The following is a 15,678-nucleotide window of genomic DNA, read 5'->3' as shown; positions in this document are numbered from 1 at the left end:
CTATTTCTCAGGACACTATCAACCGTAGCAAACCAGAAAGCAAATTCTTTGCTTTTTGCTCTAAGTTTTCAGTTCTAGCTTTCATATTCCTAGAACACATAGTACTCTTCCTCTATGCTCGTGACCCTTAGCTGACTACTAGATCTTTCTTTCTTTCTTTTTTAAAAAATATTTTATTTATTTATTCATGAGAGAGAGAGAGAGAGAGAGAGAGAGAGAGAGGCAGAGACACAGGCAGAGGGAGAAGCAGGCTCCATGCAGGGAGCCTGATGTGGGACTTGATCCCGGGACTCCAGGATCATGCCCTGGGCTGAAGGCAGGCGCTAAACCACTGAGCCACCCAGGGATCCCCCTACTAGCTCTTTCCTCTCCAGAATGTTCCCTTGGCCCTCCCAGGACAAAAGGGAATCTGCTTGAGTACCCTCAGCTGATATGCACAGGCAAGCATGAAGCCCTTACGTGCTAACACCACATAACACGTTGCAAAGAAGGAGCATCACTGAAAGGTCTAGTTGTTTCTCAATTATTTTTGCCCTGTGACTAACAGGGACCCAGAAATTCAATCCTCCCCCACACCTATTTGTATGCCGTTGAATGAGGGGTTTGAAAAGACTTAATCATCCATGCCCAAGCTGAGGTAAGCTGTCAGCCTGCATAATGCTTTTCATTTGGGGTAGGGTGTGAGAAACAATCTAGTTCCACATATTACCAAATTATTCTTTCAGGTTTTTTTTGTTTGTTTGTTTGTTTTGTTTTGTTTTTTTTTATTCTCACATACAAAACCACTTCTTAGAAGAGTTTTTGGTTATCTTACAGCTAAAGATACTAATTTGATAGTTTCTTGGTATCTCCTAGAATAAACTTTGTTTCACTACCCACAATATATTTCTGTTATTTTAAAAGATTCAGTATTAGGAAGAAAGTTAATAGGTGGAAGGGCAGTGAAGGAAACTTTAATGTTACTTTCAGTAACTCTTCCAAGAGAAACGCAACAGTGAGCAACACACACTCCAATGTACTCTTTCTAGATAACTCGTTCTTATAAGTCTTCAGGAGCCAGAGAGTGAAAATGGAGACTGGCTAAGCTGGGCAGAACACAAACATCACTGCCCCTATGCACCCCTCAAAGGCAAGGAGCAAGGCTCTCCTGTTTTGTAGACTGTGTAGCATCTCCACGAAAAGCACAACATAAATGTTTTGACTCTTCTATTTAGTCTCTGAATGATAGATTTGGGGGGAGGGGCACAAGAAGAGAATGAGTGTTTATCCTTTGCATAGAATTTCATTTAACTTGGTATCTAGGCTGTAAAAAAAAAAAAAAAAAAGGTTCATAGAACACTCAAGTTAAAGGAAAACTTAGAAATACTACTTTTCTCATTTTACAGAAAAAGAAATGAAGATTCAGGGAGCCTCATAAGTGCCTGGGAGGTAGAGAAGGGTGGTAGTAATGTGGGGCTCAGGGTTGAAAAGTTTGAGTTTGAGTCCTGTTCTGATATACTTTACTAGTTTTGTGACCTTGGGCACCATAATTTTCTGGGGCTTAGTATTGCCACATAGAAAAATTTGAAAACAGGGATCCCTGGGTGGTGCAGCGGTTTGGCGCCTGCCTTTGGCCTAGGGCGCGATCCTGGAGACCTGGGATCGAATCCCACGTCGGGCTCCCGGTGCATGGAGCCTGCTTCTCCCTCTGCCTATGTCTCTGCCTCTCTCTCTCTCTCTGTGACTATCATAAATAAATAAAAATTTAAAAAAAAGAAAAATTTGAAAACAAATACTTGTTTCGCTTACTTATACAACACTGTTTTGAGGACTGTGATGATTTTAATTTTATGTGTCAACTTGTCTAGTCTATGGTGTCCACCTGTTTGGTCAAACACCAGTCAAGAAGTTGTGGTGAAGGTATTTTTTTTTTTTTTAGATGTGATTAACAAATCAGGAGACTGTGAATAAGGCAGACTACCCTCTACAATGTGGTTAGACCTCATCCAGTCAGTTGAAGAATGAAGACAGGTTTTCCAAAGGAGAATTCCATCTTAAGACTGCAACACAGAAATCCTCCCTAAGTTCCCAGTCTGCCTGGCCTGCTCTGTGGATTTTGTGTTCAAGACTACAACATCGACACTCACTTGAATTTTCCAGACTACTATCATGTCCAGTGGATCAAACTTGCTGGTCATCACAGTTGTGCCAGCTAATTCCTCAATCTCTCTCTTAGATATATATATGTACAGTGGACCCCGACAACAGGGGGCTGAACTGCACGGGTCCACTTCCATGCAGATTTCTTTTTGATATAGCACAGGACTGTAAATGTGTTTTCTCTTCCTTACGATTTTCTTAATGATATTTTCTCTTCTCCAGCTAGCTTTATTGTAAGAATACAATATTAATACATACAGCATACAAAATATGTATATGTTAAGTGACTGTTTATATTATTGGGAAGGCTTCTGGTCCACGGTAGGCTATTAATGAAGAATTGAGGAGCTGAAAGTCATGTGTGGATTTTTCACTGGCAGGGGTTCAGTGCCCCTAACCTCTATGTTGTTCAAGGACTAGCTGTTTATATAATCTCTTTCTCTCATATGTCATGTATATATGTAAATGTTTATATGTATATAAACATTTAATTTACTTATTTTTATTTAAAAAATTTACTTACTTACTTACTTATTTATTTATTTATTCATGAGAGACACGGAGAGAAAGGCAGAGACAAAGGCAGAGGGAGAAGCAGGCTCCACACAGGGAACCCAATGCAGCACTTGATCTTGGATCCAGGATCATGCCCTGAACCAAAGGCAGACGCTCAACCGCTGAGCCACCCAGGTGCCCCTCATTCAACAATTTCATAGGAAATAATTTTACTTTTCAAGCAAGACTTTAGAATTCTGGAAGGCACTGACTACCTATGTTTCATTGAACTTCTTCTAATGCCTAACACAGAGCACACGGAAGAATAAGACAGGTTCCTAGCCACGTTCCATCACTTCTAGGCAGCCCAAAGTCAACCTAAAAGCTTTAACCAGCAACAGAATTTTTTTTAACAATAGAAATTCATAGTATACATAGAACATTTTATGATAACAGATCAGCTTTACAGGTTCAGCAACATAATCTTTTCCTAGGTTTAAGCTATCCTTTTTATTAATCCTCTCTTCACTATCCTGAATAGACTGCTGTTTTTTTTTTTTTTAATCTTATTCTTTAAGAAGCCTGCTTGGGACTATACATTAGCTTTGAACTTCACCTTCACAGAAGGATACATTTTCTTAAAGCAAAGTGCTGTACTTTTCTGTGTCACATTTTTTCCCCCTGAGTCTGATGTGCAATCTGCAGTTAATTCAGTGAAGTGATAGTTCCATGTACAAATCAAGGTAGAGTCAGGTTTGTGCAATAAAATGTTAAGCCACTGAGAAGAATTAAAAATGTAGGTTATCCATTAAAAAACACATACAAGAAAGACAAATATCAACTTGTATATGGAATCTAAAACAAAAGCAAAACCAAAAAAAAAAAAAAAAGACAAACCACAAAAAAACAAAACACCCCTCATAGATGGATATGGACAACAGACTGGTGGTTGCCAGAGGAGAAGAAATGGGTGAAGGGGGATGCCTTGGTGGCTCAGTGGTAGAGCATCTGCCTTTGGCTTGGGTCGTGATCCCAGGGTCCTGGGATTGAGTCCCACGTCGGGCTCCCTGCAGGGAGCCTGCTTCTTCCTCTGCCTGTGTCTCTGCCCCCTTCTCTCTGTGTTTCACATGAATAAATAAATAATTAAAAAAAAAAAAAACAGAAATGGGTGAAGGTGGCCAAAGGTACAAACTTCCAATTAGAAAATAAATCATGGGAATGTAATGCACAGCATGGTGACTATAATTAGTCACACTGGCATATTTGCATGTGGTATATTTGCTATATGGCATAGTTGTTAAGGGAGTAAATCTTAAAAGTTTTCATCACAAGAAAAAGATTTTTTTTGTAACTATGTATGGTGATGAATGTTAACTAGACTTACTGTGGTGATCATTTCACAGTGTATACAAATATAGAATCATTATGTTTTTCACCTGAAACTAATAGAATATTAAATGTCAATTATATATAAAAAAGTCAATTATACCTCAATAAAAAATACACACATATACATACACACAAACAGGCATAAATACATACATACATACAAATACATGCACAGGCACATCACTATTTCATGTAATCAAAAGTCAAGCATCACAGAAAAGAAGTAAAAAAGTCATAAAAGTGTAAACTTAAGAATGCTATACATTTCATTTAAAATATTTATTTACAAATTAATTTGTTAAAATACCATATCTATATAAATCCACATTTTAGAGATGTGCGGGCTAGATCAAAATAAATGGAAATAAGCCTCCCTCCATTTTCCCCTTATTATCAGCTCTCTAGTTCTTTAAAAACATAATTCATGAAAACCTGAGGGCGAAATAACAGATTGAACACTTAGTGTTTTGGACACTAGAGTATTTATAATTGTATCCAGATTCTATAAACTTCTTCCTTTTCCTGTTGGAAAAAAAATGTTTCCTTTTCTCTAAAGACAATTCTTTTTATTTTTTAAAATGGTTTTATTTATTTATTTTAGAGAGCCACATAAGGGAGTGGGGGGAGGGGTGGAGGGGGAGGAAGAAGGAGAGGGAGAAAGAATCTGAAGTAGACTCCGTGTTTAGTACAGAGCTGGATTTGGGGCTAGATCTCACGACCACAAGATCATGACCTGAGCAGAAACCAAGAGTTGGATGCTTAACTGTCTGTGCCACCCAGGTGAACCTCTAAGGACAATTCTAATCATAAATCTACTCTTTGAGAGGGGGTAGATGAACAAAGGATGAATAGAAGTTGCCATGCAGAAAAGAAAATAATGAGTATTATAGGCCAAGAGGACTAGGTGGGTAAAGGCTTTGAAACCCAAGCCATATGGTTTGCTCAGAAAATTCCAAGTAAGGGATGCCTGAGTGGCTCAGCGGTTGAGCATCTGCCTTTGGCTTGGGTCATGATCCTAGAGTCCCAGGATGGAGTCCCACTTTGGGTATCCTGAATAGAGCCTGCTTCTCCCTCTGCCTATGTCTCTGCCTCTCTCTCTCTCTGTGTCTCTCATGAATAAATAAATAAAATCTTAAAAAAAAAAAGGAAAATTCCAAGTAATTTTGTATGACTGGGGACATCTATAAGGAGGCATGACATGGAGCAGTGATTTCAGGGCTGCTATGTGTTAGTGTGTAGGCTGTGCACTAGTCAACTGCAAAGGGTGCTAATAAAGAGATCATGTGAATGACACTTCCATCATTTGTGCAGTGCGATACTTGCACAACCTTCCCACAATGCTGATTTCAGGGACCTGAGTAGTAAAGTGTGATTGGTGGAGGTATAGAGATGGGTAGGTGTGGATGCTTCTGGGAAATTAGGCAATGAACAAATTCTGAAGGTCACTTGATGCACGGATGAAGAATCAAAGGCCAGTTTTCCTCCAAGTGTGGTCCCAGACCAGCAGCATCAGCATTTAGTGATAACTTGTTAGAACTGCAATTTCTCAGGCCTCACTCCCTAACTACTGAATCAGAAACTGGGGAAGGCCCAGAAATTTGTTTTAGTAAGTCCTCCAGGTGATTCTGATGCTTGCTGAATTTTGAGGGGTAAGGAGTAAAAAATAAAACCAAAAAACAAACAAAAATTTAAGCAAGGGAACAGCATGCTCAGATTTGCAATTTAGAAAGATCACCAATTACGTGGAGGACTTTTTTTTTTTTTTTAGCAATACAAAAGATAAATATTTATTCAGAACAAAACTTTTTAACAATCGATTTTACATTCTAAGCCACAAGGAAATAGCAAAACATAAAGCAAAGGAAAAACAAAGACTAAAGAGAAAAGCAGTGTACTGTCTCTTCTACTTTAACTTGGTAACACTTATTGACCCAATGCCCTCTTGCTTAACCTATTTTGCAAGCACATTTTAGAGTTAACAGCTTACTTATGATTCCAGGTTAAAATCATCTTTCTCCTGCGAGTCAGGAAATTGTAGATGAGCTCCAGTTAGAGGCTTCTCTGGGGTTTCTAGCTATTGAGGCTAAGGTGCAAATGTAAACCTCTGGTAGTTCTCCTTATTCAGGAGCACCCCCATTTCTAAGTGGTGGCAATGAACGATGAAGGGTAAGGCCCCAAAGGACTTGGCACTTTAATCCAGATATGACACCCCAGGGAGCAATGAGTGCATCCTAGATTATGTTCCTTTGTCCCTTCCTTATCTCCCAAGTATTCAGAAGCCCTGCTAAATCCCTTTCTGCTTCTCCCTCCAGATGATTTCTTAGCATTCTTCTGGGCTCATCATTCAGGGGGGATCAGACTTTCTGGGCTGACTGGGGTAGAAGAGCAACTGAAGAGCAGAATTTTCTACTGCAGTGGTTCCAGAAGGAAGTACATCACTAAATTATTGATAAGGTGATCTCAACCTCACCTGCTGTGAAGATGGCAAGTCTAGGAACCCTCATGTTTATGACTCAGTTTACCAGGAAGACAGTGCCCCCAACGTATCTCCGTTGAGTATCTCATGTGAGTACGAAGCTCAGAGTGATCCTTTACTTAAATTGTCACTTTCTTTGAAAATAGTATTTCTTCATATCAAAAAAAATTCTAATAAGCACTTCAGGGTTTGGAAGAGAAATAGAAAAATTTCTCTCTTAGAGTTAAACAACAGTTTATTGGTATAGGAAAACATTACAAGACACACACTATTATTTGCCAGAGCTATTTTCCTTTATAAAATTTTACCTGAAGTGTACTTTCTGCAATCACACTGGGCAAAGACTAGTGGGGGCACCCATTTATACTAGCTGAAAGTACGCTCATTTGTTGAACTATTTCTCACCCACTCCAACTTCCAATTTCTGCAAGGAAGTCTTCTAAATTTTCAGATTTAAAGTGCCATTGAAACCTGGCTTTGTTCCTTGGACACCTCAGTGGCCTCATCAGCTCATCAATCACCATCAACAGAGAAAGGCAAGGATTTATTTCCACCATTATCCCTATACCTAAAGACTGCGACCCAGCAGTTTCAGGAGAAAAAAAAAAAAAGCCCCAAAGCCATAATGAAATCATTATTTTCCTTTTAATGAATCTCTGCAGCAAACCTCTTCTGAAAAGTACTTTTGGGGTCAGCATCATCAAGACCACATTACAGAATGGCAGAAAACGGATGACACATGCGGGCCACTCTGAAATGGAGCAGCTCTGCCAAAGGAACAGTGAGAGGAGAGCCAATCCAGCTGTGCTTCCAGAATACTTGCAGGGTGTGCTTTACATATATGCTCCTGGAGGCAGGCTGCTGTGGGGTCCCAGCGCCAGAAAGCAGCAGCAGCTCCGTGATGCTCCCTTTGCCCAATGACAGGTGCTCTTCATGAGCACCACAAACAAGGGCCTTTACCTGAATCCTGCTTGGCTTGTTCGGACAGCAACAATCGTGGAATGATGTGAATGGGCTCAAGTACGTCTGTACTTATCAGGAACTGAGGAGGTGTTTACTGGGCAGAGGGTCCTGCTTTTTACAGCTGTTGGATGTGGTCATTTCCTACAATCACACAGACACATTCTGTTATCAGTATAGAGTCACTCCTGGGTTCTCTCAGGAGGACTATATAAGGCCTTCAAAATGTGATCCTGAAATCAGCAGGATCACCTGGGAGCTTACTGGAAATGCAGAAGAATATGAGGTCCCATCTGGGGCCTGCTGAATCGGAATCTGTCCTTACAAGATTCCCAAGGGGTTCATATGCACATTGAAATTTGAGAAGCCCTGACCTAAGGCACAAAAGCATGCCAATAAAACAATCAGCTTCAGAGGCTCTTCTGCAGATTTTTACAGTGGATCTCAGTTTTTAACATTATTCAGAGGTTCTGGGGAGAGTGGGTATAGTTACTAGAAAAAAGCCCCATAGGTGATGCTAACGCGGTCTCCAATTCCTCCCTGACCTCCTGTCCAGCCTGCAGTTGACAGTCATTGCTTTAAACACCTTCACATAATACACTTGAGCTTGACCGTAGAAAGAATGCTGGGTTAGGAGTCAGAAGACCTGACCTTCTCCCTGGGTCTGCATTACTAAATTAATCACATGACCCAAGTAAAGACTGGAGCCACCATTTCTCCTTGTGTAGCCTGGGGCTACTTGTGACAATTTCATCTACATTACTGGGTTGTAGTGATGATGACATTACATGGTGCATGTGGGAGTGTTCTAGAGGTTATACAATTCCATAGAAATGCCAATATTTTTACACTAACCAAATACATTTTTTTCCCTATGGACTCCAGGGATTTAGGGCAGAATTATTCACTAGTATATATTGTTAGAAGCATTCTTACAACTTCCTCTTAGAAGTTAGCACACTGTTCCCTATGTAGTTGCCACTGAGCTCATTTCTGTGGATGCTGCCGACTGATTTCAGTAAGTCTGGTAGAGATAAATGTCTGGTCCTTTTGGAGAGTCAGCATGCTGGATTGAATAGTGCCCTCCTAAATTCCTGTACATCCAGAACCTCAGAATGTGACCTTATTTGCAGACGTAATTAAGATGGAGTCATATTCAGTTAGAGTGGGTCCTAAATGCGATGACTGTTGTCTTTCTAAAGAGGACTGGAGAGATGCAGAAAAACACACAAAGGGAAGATAGCTATGTGGCAGTGGAGGCAGGAATTAGAGTGATATGGCTCTAAGCAGAGGAATCCTAGAATCGATAACAACCACCAGAAGCTAGGACAAGACAGGGCAGGATTCCTCTGTAGAGCCTCCAGAGGCAGCAAGGGCCCCGCTGACACCTGGATTGCAGACTTCTAGCTTCCAGAGCTGTGGTGGGATATGTTTCTGTTGTTTTGAGCCACCCAGTTTGTGGCATTTTGTTGCAGAAGCCCTGGGAAACCAATAGTCAGGCTGTATTTTTCAATGGAGAAGGGTCTAGTCTTTAGTGTTAGAGCTGAGAACACACAGAGCCATTCCACAGATTTCCTTCAAAAGTGGATTTAATGTTATGTGCAAAGGAGTGGAAAATCAAAGAGGTTTGGAACCTTAGTCAGCAGGAAAAACAGTTTAATTGGGAGAAACTAAGTTGTATTTACTGTTGGGAGTAAATAGTAGGATTTGTTAAGTAGGTAATTAACACCTGCATTCTAAGTAGCAGCCACAAGTTAGAACATGTAGGTCCAGAAGCTATGGAAGTCACTTACACCAGCAGGATGTAGGAGAAAGATAAGTAAGGAAATACTACAAAATAACAGATTAACGTGGTAAAGTAGGCAATAAGAAAATTCTCTGATGTTAGGAAATTTATTTTATTTTAAAAGATTTTAGTTTTTTACTTGGCAGAGAGTGCAGCAGAGGGAAGGGGGGAAGCAGCCTCCCCTCTGAGCAGGGAGTCTGGATGTGGGGATCGATCCCAGGACTCTGGGATTATGACTTGCGCCAAAGGCAGATGCTCAACTGACTGAGCCAAGGATTCATTCCTGATATTAGGGAATTTACAAATTCAGTTTTAGGACATTTTCTGTAGTGTTGGTTTATAAGTTAAAAGTGTTGTCTAGATAAACCAATTTTTTACATAAAAAGCACTAGTAAGTGTATCTCTGTCTCTCTGTAAGTGGGTCCTTCCAAAACAGCTACCTACATACAGCACCTTCTGAAAATGACTTACGTATTTACGTTTTACTTATTTATTTAAAGTAAACTCTACCCCTAATATGGGTAATGTGGGGCTTGAACTCATGACCCTGAGAGCAACAGCCTCATGCTCTACTGGCTGAGCCAGTGAAGGGCCCATGTACAGCTCTTTTGCATAGCATTTTTCAAACTGTGAGAAACAACCCCTTTGTGGATCATAAATCAGTTCTGAGTCATAACCAGCATTTTAAAAAAGATTTATGTATTTGAGAAAGAGATTATGAGACCACTAGCAGGAAGGGCAGAGGGAAAGTAACAAGCAGATGGAGGTGAGTGAGACGTGGGGCTTGATCCCATGACCCTGAAGTCATGCCCTGAGCTGAAACCAAGAGTCTGCAGCTCCATCGATGTGCCACCTAGGTGCCCCATAACCTAGCATCAGAGAATATCAGGGAGGTGAGTAATGTTTTGTCAAGTGTTTATTGAACTGTAATTCCTACTCCTAAATAATGGTAACAATAGTCATTAAATTATACTTATTTTATTTCAATGACTTATATAAAGGTAACATGATGCTAATGTTTCCCAAGCTGAGTTTCAGATAATTTCTATCAATGAGAGAGAAGGAAGCCTACTCTCCCCCAAGGACAAACTCTTAGCCTTTCAATATTACTCTGACTTAGGACTTTGACAACTTATCTACCTTTATATCGCTTCTGTGGCATATTCATATAGACCCTTTCTTAGTTCTGACATTTAGATTTCTGATTTTTTATTCACTACTTTTTGTGCTTGTTATTTGGGTTTTAAATGGATCCAAGGAGTTTACTTCATGATATTTTCTAGGATAAAGCTGGAATGAGAAATTGTCATTAATAACGAGCAAATCTATTTTGCAAACCTCTTATAAAATTCATATGGTTATATACTTTTGTTGCAAGGAAGTGTCATATATTAAACCCTGCCTGGTTATTATTGCCATTTTAGGACTTTTACATTTATTTAATTTATTTTTTAAAAGATTTTATTTATTTATTTGACAGAGAAAGAGAGCACGAGCGGCAGGGAGGGGCAGAGAGAGAGGGAGAAGCAGACTCCCTGCTGAGCAGGGAACTGACTTAACCTGGGCTTAATCCCAGGATCATGACGTGAGCAGAAGGCAGATGCTTAACCGACTGAGCCACCCAGGTGCCTCAGGACTTTTAAAAAATTAACCTCTGAATTAAATAATTCAAAACTGAATAGAAGTTGACATTATTGATATAGACCATTGTCTGATATTGGTTTCTAAATATCGTGTGGATTTTTCAGTGAGATGATTTGTCTCAAAATAAAAGACTGGATTTTTGATTACATACATGTTTACCCCATAAGAGTTATGTATGACCTAAATAATTAATATTAAAATAATTGATGCCATCATTTTAAACTAGTCTTAGCTTATAGGTCATGTTTTAGATTCAAATCCCAGTCTGTCACTCATACAACTGTGAGGCATCTACTTTTCGGGTAATAGAGCTGATAAGATCAAGATTAGAGCTTAAATATACACAGCATCCAGTAGGTGCTTATTTAACAGTGGTTAATGTTTCTGTACATATTCAACAAATAGTTTTCACAGACGAAGACTTATGTCTACAATGATTCCTGGTTAGCAATGTAAAATTCAACTGCCCAGATATTTAGTCTACATACAAAAATATACCGATTGTATTACGAAAAGTGTTCAGATCTGTTTCATATATAGCCTTAACATTCTCATGTCTGAATTTCTTACTTTTTAGGTAGAAGTCTGCCAGTTGTTGACTTATATATAGTCACCCTGTCAAAGCCTCTGGCCATGCCTGCTTTCCTACAGCTGGTAAAATATTCACCAGCTGTGAAGGGAGGTAGAGGATCAGGTCTGAAGGCTACCACACATCTTTCCTTCTCATGGCAGGAAGGAATGTCTGTTCAGAAGCATATGTTCTGTGTTTTGAATCAGGCTCAGTTTAAGCGCTATGTTTTCTAAAATAATCTTTCTTGATCTCCATATTGAGAATCACTTCCTTCTTCGGTTTTCAAAATGGGTTTTTTGGAGACTTGGGGTTCTGTGGATATGCCATAGGGGAAACTCCATAGGGGGCCACCGTGGAAAGGAGAGTTAGTGGACAGGACAATGGGAAACCCATCCCTGCTACAAATCAGGTGGCGCTGTCCTTCCATGTGGTGCTGAAGACACATAAACATGTGAAGAGGTGGACATTTTTCATAGAAGCACTTTCATTTCATGGTATAGCATATGTACACATACAAACACATGCCTGCATATACATAAACAGCTGTCTCTCTCGTTTGGAGACAAGAATACTGATAAACATTGCCTCCTGTGTTTGAGGACATGCTGGAAAAGACCTATGTCTTTTCCACACTATTTACTCACAAATAAATGGCTATTTTATTAGTGGCCACAGCTGTTGTTTGCAGAGTTGGTTATTGAACACAGCTTTGTCTTTTACACTTCTAGGTCTTCTAAGTGCCAGGTCAGTTTTATATATGCCAAAAAGCTAAAATTTGACCTTCCCAAACAGGCAGAGGGCATAACTAAACACATTATATTAAGCTAACACATAAAACTGCAATCCAGTGAGGCCTGGCTGTCACCAACCAGCGGTACCACATTAACTGGCCTGTAAGAGGCTGAGAGGTTTTGGCTCTGGGAGAAACAGAATCATTGGTTTTCTCATAGTATCAGGGTATTATTTTATGGTTTTAGATCATTTAGATAAACATAATAAAGTATATAAAATTCATTTTGTCACATTATTTATAAATTGGTTCAGAATTTCTTAAAAAGCATTTTCTAGGATTTTGTTCAGGTCTGAATACTCAACCCAAAGAAGGCCCATTGAATATGTGTGTTATCTCATCAAATTTTTATTTATGCAAATGCAAATCCAACAAATACCATCTGTGGCCCTTAGAGTTTCTAAATCTTATTTCCTAAGACATTAAGCTGAGTAAAACAAATTCTAAGCTTTCTATATAAATAAAAGAGTTAACATAATAATAATAATAAAAAAAACTCAGTGTCGTTCCCACAGCCCCATTCTCTCATTGCATAAATAGTAGGTTTTTGCTTCTGAAAATCTAAGCAGACAAGAGAACAAAGCACAGGCAAATGATGGCTTAGCACTGCTGCAGAAGACACAACTTTTATGCTGCTTGATCTTTTTGCTTTAAAGTTCTCATCCTAATGATATGGTTGGGAGATTGTCAGGTACCACATATTTGGCAGAAAAACAAAGAACACCAAAATTCACAATAGAAATGGGCTGAAAAGAACTAATTTGCTCTCTGCAAAACCATGACTAGGTAGGTTGAAAATGAGAACATAATTGGCCCATTGCATATTGGCATTCCAGGTTAGTCTGGGAGATGTTGTGGGACAAGTTTTATTTATTCTGGGCTCCCTTCAGCCTGCTTCTTCTTCTACCCTCTCTCTGTACCTTTCACATTCATTCCTTTCCCTCCCCTTGCCTTGTAGGGCCAAGTTCTCAGCCTCTAGGGGGCTGCTCGGGGGTCTCCATCAAAGCACATCCTGCTGCTGCCCCCTCCTTCCACCGTCTCCATTCTCTATAGAAATACTGTCCAGTAGCCTTTACCTCTGGCTCATGTTCTACCAAATTGATACCACTATGAGAGCTGGCTTGTATCCTGACCCAAATGAGTATAACCTCATCTGTAGAATTTCAGGCAATAGAGATATTTTTGATCTGTAGAACTTTTTAAGTTATACACCCACTGTACCTTATTACAAGGCTAATATTATTGGTGAAATGTGCTCTGGTACCAGGAATCATCATTCTTTCAAAAATATTTACCACTTAAATGAATGGTAAGTAATATTTTTTTTTCTCACCTAATCTCAACCTCACTAGCAGAATAAAAATTCTGCTTGAACTGAACCTAAATACTTGGTTCTTTCACGTGGCGTACACTTGTCAATTAAGGATATTTTAGATAGAGTTGACCTATTGATTAGTTCTCAGGCTTTTGACTTTGGAATTTATTCTTTGTTTTTAATAAAATGACCATATACTCACTTAAGGGTAGTATAAATAAATTCCTTCTTATTTACATTGGTTTTTGGCTTTCTTTTTTATCTGAACATTTTAATAAGGGTGATATCTCACTTATTAATGACTGCTTTTAGCCAACTGATTATAGTGTTTACTCTCTTCCACTGAAAGTATATTTGGTGCTAAATTCAACCTTTTGATTCTTGGTTTCTCTTAGCCATAGATGAGTTTATTTCATTTTATTCACTCTCTAAACAGACGATTTCTCAATTTCAGTAATCATTGAAAAAGTCTCAGAAGGAAATTTTTCCTTCTTAGCTTAATGATTTATTGCTCTTTATGTCTAGAAGATTCCTTTATAATGAACAACCTTTTATATTGAACTAACCTTCTACAAAAGCACATGGGAGTGAAAGTGATTTCAAATTAATCCCTAATATAAACAAATTAATATAAGTTCTTTGCAAGGTATTTTTTTTGGGGGGGGGAGGTTTCACAAAATTTCAAAATGTCATGGATTCTTTCCATAGATTTCCTGATTTAGAAATTGTTTCCTGAAACCAGTTATACCATTTCCAACTTCCTAGGTGATATTTCCACCTACATATTCATTGGTTCCTCTAGTCTTACAGTTGAAAAAGGAAGCTTATGATGTCACCTTCCATCTGAACTTCCTGCCACAAATCCCTCTTGATTTTTCTATACATACAGTCTTTATTTCATTTTTCTGGCCTTGGAGTTAAAGTTTTTTCCCCCAGTTCTGTATGTCTGTATCAATGTTCATATACAAGTCTTCTTCCTCAAGCTCCACATTCAAATCCCTAACTTCTATTCATTCATCCTATAAGACCTATTTTCCTTTTTTTAAAAAAAGATTTTATTTATTTATTCATATAAGAGAGAGAGAGAGACAGAGACAGAGAGAGACAGAGAGAGACAGAGGGAGACAGAGGGAGAAGGGCAGAAGCAGGCTCCATACAGGGAACCTGACGTGGGACTCAATCCCAGGTCTCCAGGATCACACCCTGGGCTGAAGGCGGCGCTAAACTGCTGAGCCACCCAGGCTACTCAAGACCTACTTTCCAATCCATCTCTTCTTTTCCCTTCTCTGGCCCTTAACTTTTCATTCCTAAACAACTATGTTAACCTTTCAATTTCAACTACCTTTCTGTCTGGGGATGAAATGAATGTGAGGGAAGAGAGTATTCAGAGTGGAAGATGCTTTCCTTGCCCTTACCAGTTGCAGTCTGCCAGTAAATCTTTCTTATGATATATATATATATATTTTAGATTTTTATTTATGAGAGAGAGAGAGGGAGATAGAGAGAGGCAGAGACACAGGTAAAGGGAGAAGCAGGCTCCATACAGGGAACCTGATGTGGGACTTGATCCCCGTCTCCAGGATCATGCCCTGGGCCGAAGGCGGTGCCAAACTGCTGAGCCACCCAGGCTGCCCTTTCCTATGATCTTATCGATTAGTCATTTGTCTCATCTCCCCACTCTGGATTACAACTTCTCAATGGTCAGGACAGATTTGAGGGAGACATTTTCTTTAGAGCTCTAAACATAATGCTTATACTTAAGTGCTTAATAAATAAAATTAATCAGTAATTTTTTCTAATCAATAGTATTCATGAATTTATTTTTAATATTTAGTAGTACATATTGGCTATAGTAGTACATAATTGGCTATATTTTCCTTTTTTTTAAGTTTTTAAATTTTTTTAAAATTTATTTATGATAGTCACACAGAGAGAGAGAGAGAGAGGCAGAGACACAGGCAGAGGGAGAAGCAGGCTCCATGCACCGGGAGCCCGACGTGGGACTCGATCCCGGGTCTCCAGGATTGCACCTTGGGCCAAAGGCAGGCGCTAAACCGCTGCACCACCCAGGGATCCTTGGCTATATTTTCAATGCAATATGCACGTTCCTCAT

The 15,678-nt window shown here is 39.3% G+C and overlaps 1 protein-coding gene and 2 long non-coding RNA genes across 3 annotated transcripts in view; 2 read left to right on the top strand and 1 right to left on the bottom strand.

The window, feature by feature from the left end:
* The window catches only part of LOC111093115, a 32,453-nt gene extending 29,793 nt beyond the window's left edge, over positions 1–2,660 (top strand). The window contains exon 5 of the long non-coding RNA XR_005381093.1: positions 1,919–2,660. This is a non-coding gene — a long non-coding RNA (uncharacterized LOC111093115). The remainder of the gene's footprint in view (positions 1–1,918) is intronic.
* Positions 1–15,678, bottom strand: part of KCNB2 (potassium voltage-gated channel subfamily B member 2) — a 376,920-nt gene that overhangs the window by 19,677 nt on the left and 341,565 nt on the right. The gene's annotated exons all lie outside the window — the stretch shown is intronic.
* LOC111093116 lies at positions 6,340–7,874 on the top strand. Its single transcript, XR_005381095.1, has 2 exons — positions 6,340–6,588; positions 7,162–7,874. It is a non-coding gene; the product is annotated as an uncharacterized LOC111093116 (long non-coding RNA).

This window comes from Canis lupus, chromosome 29, assembly GCF_011100685.1.
Source record: "Canis lupus familiaris isolate Mischka breed German Shepherd chromosome 29, alternate assembly UU_Cfam_GSD_1.0, whole genome shotgun sequence".
Lineage (NCBI taxonomy): Eukaryota > Metazoa > Chordata > Mammalia > Carnivora > Canidae > Canis > Canis lupus.
This window is presented reverse-complemented; position numbering and strand designations above follow the sequence as displayed.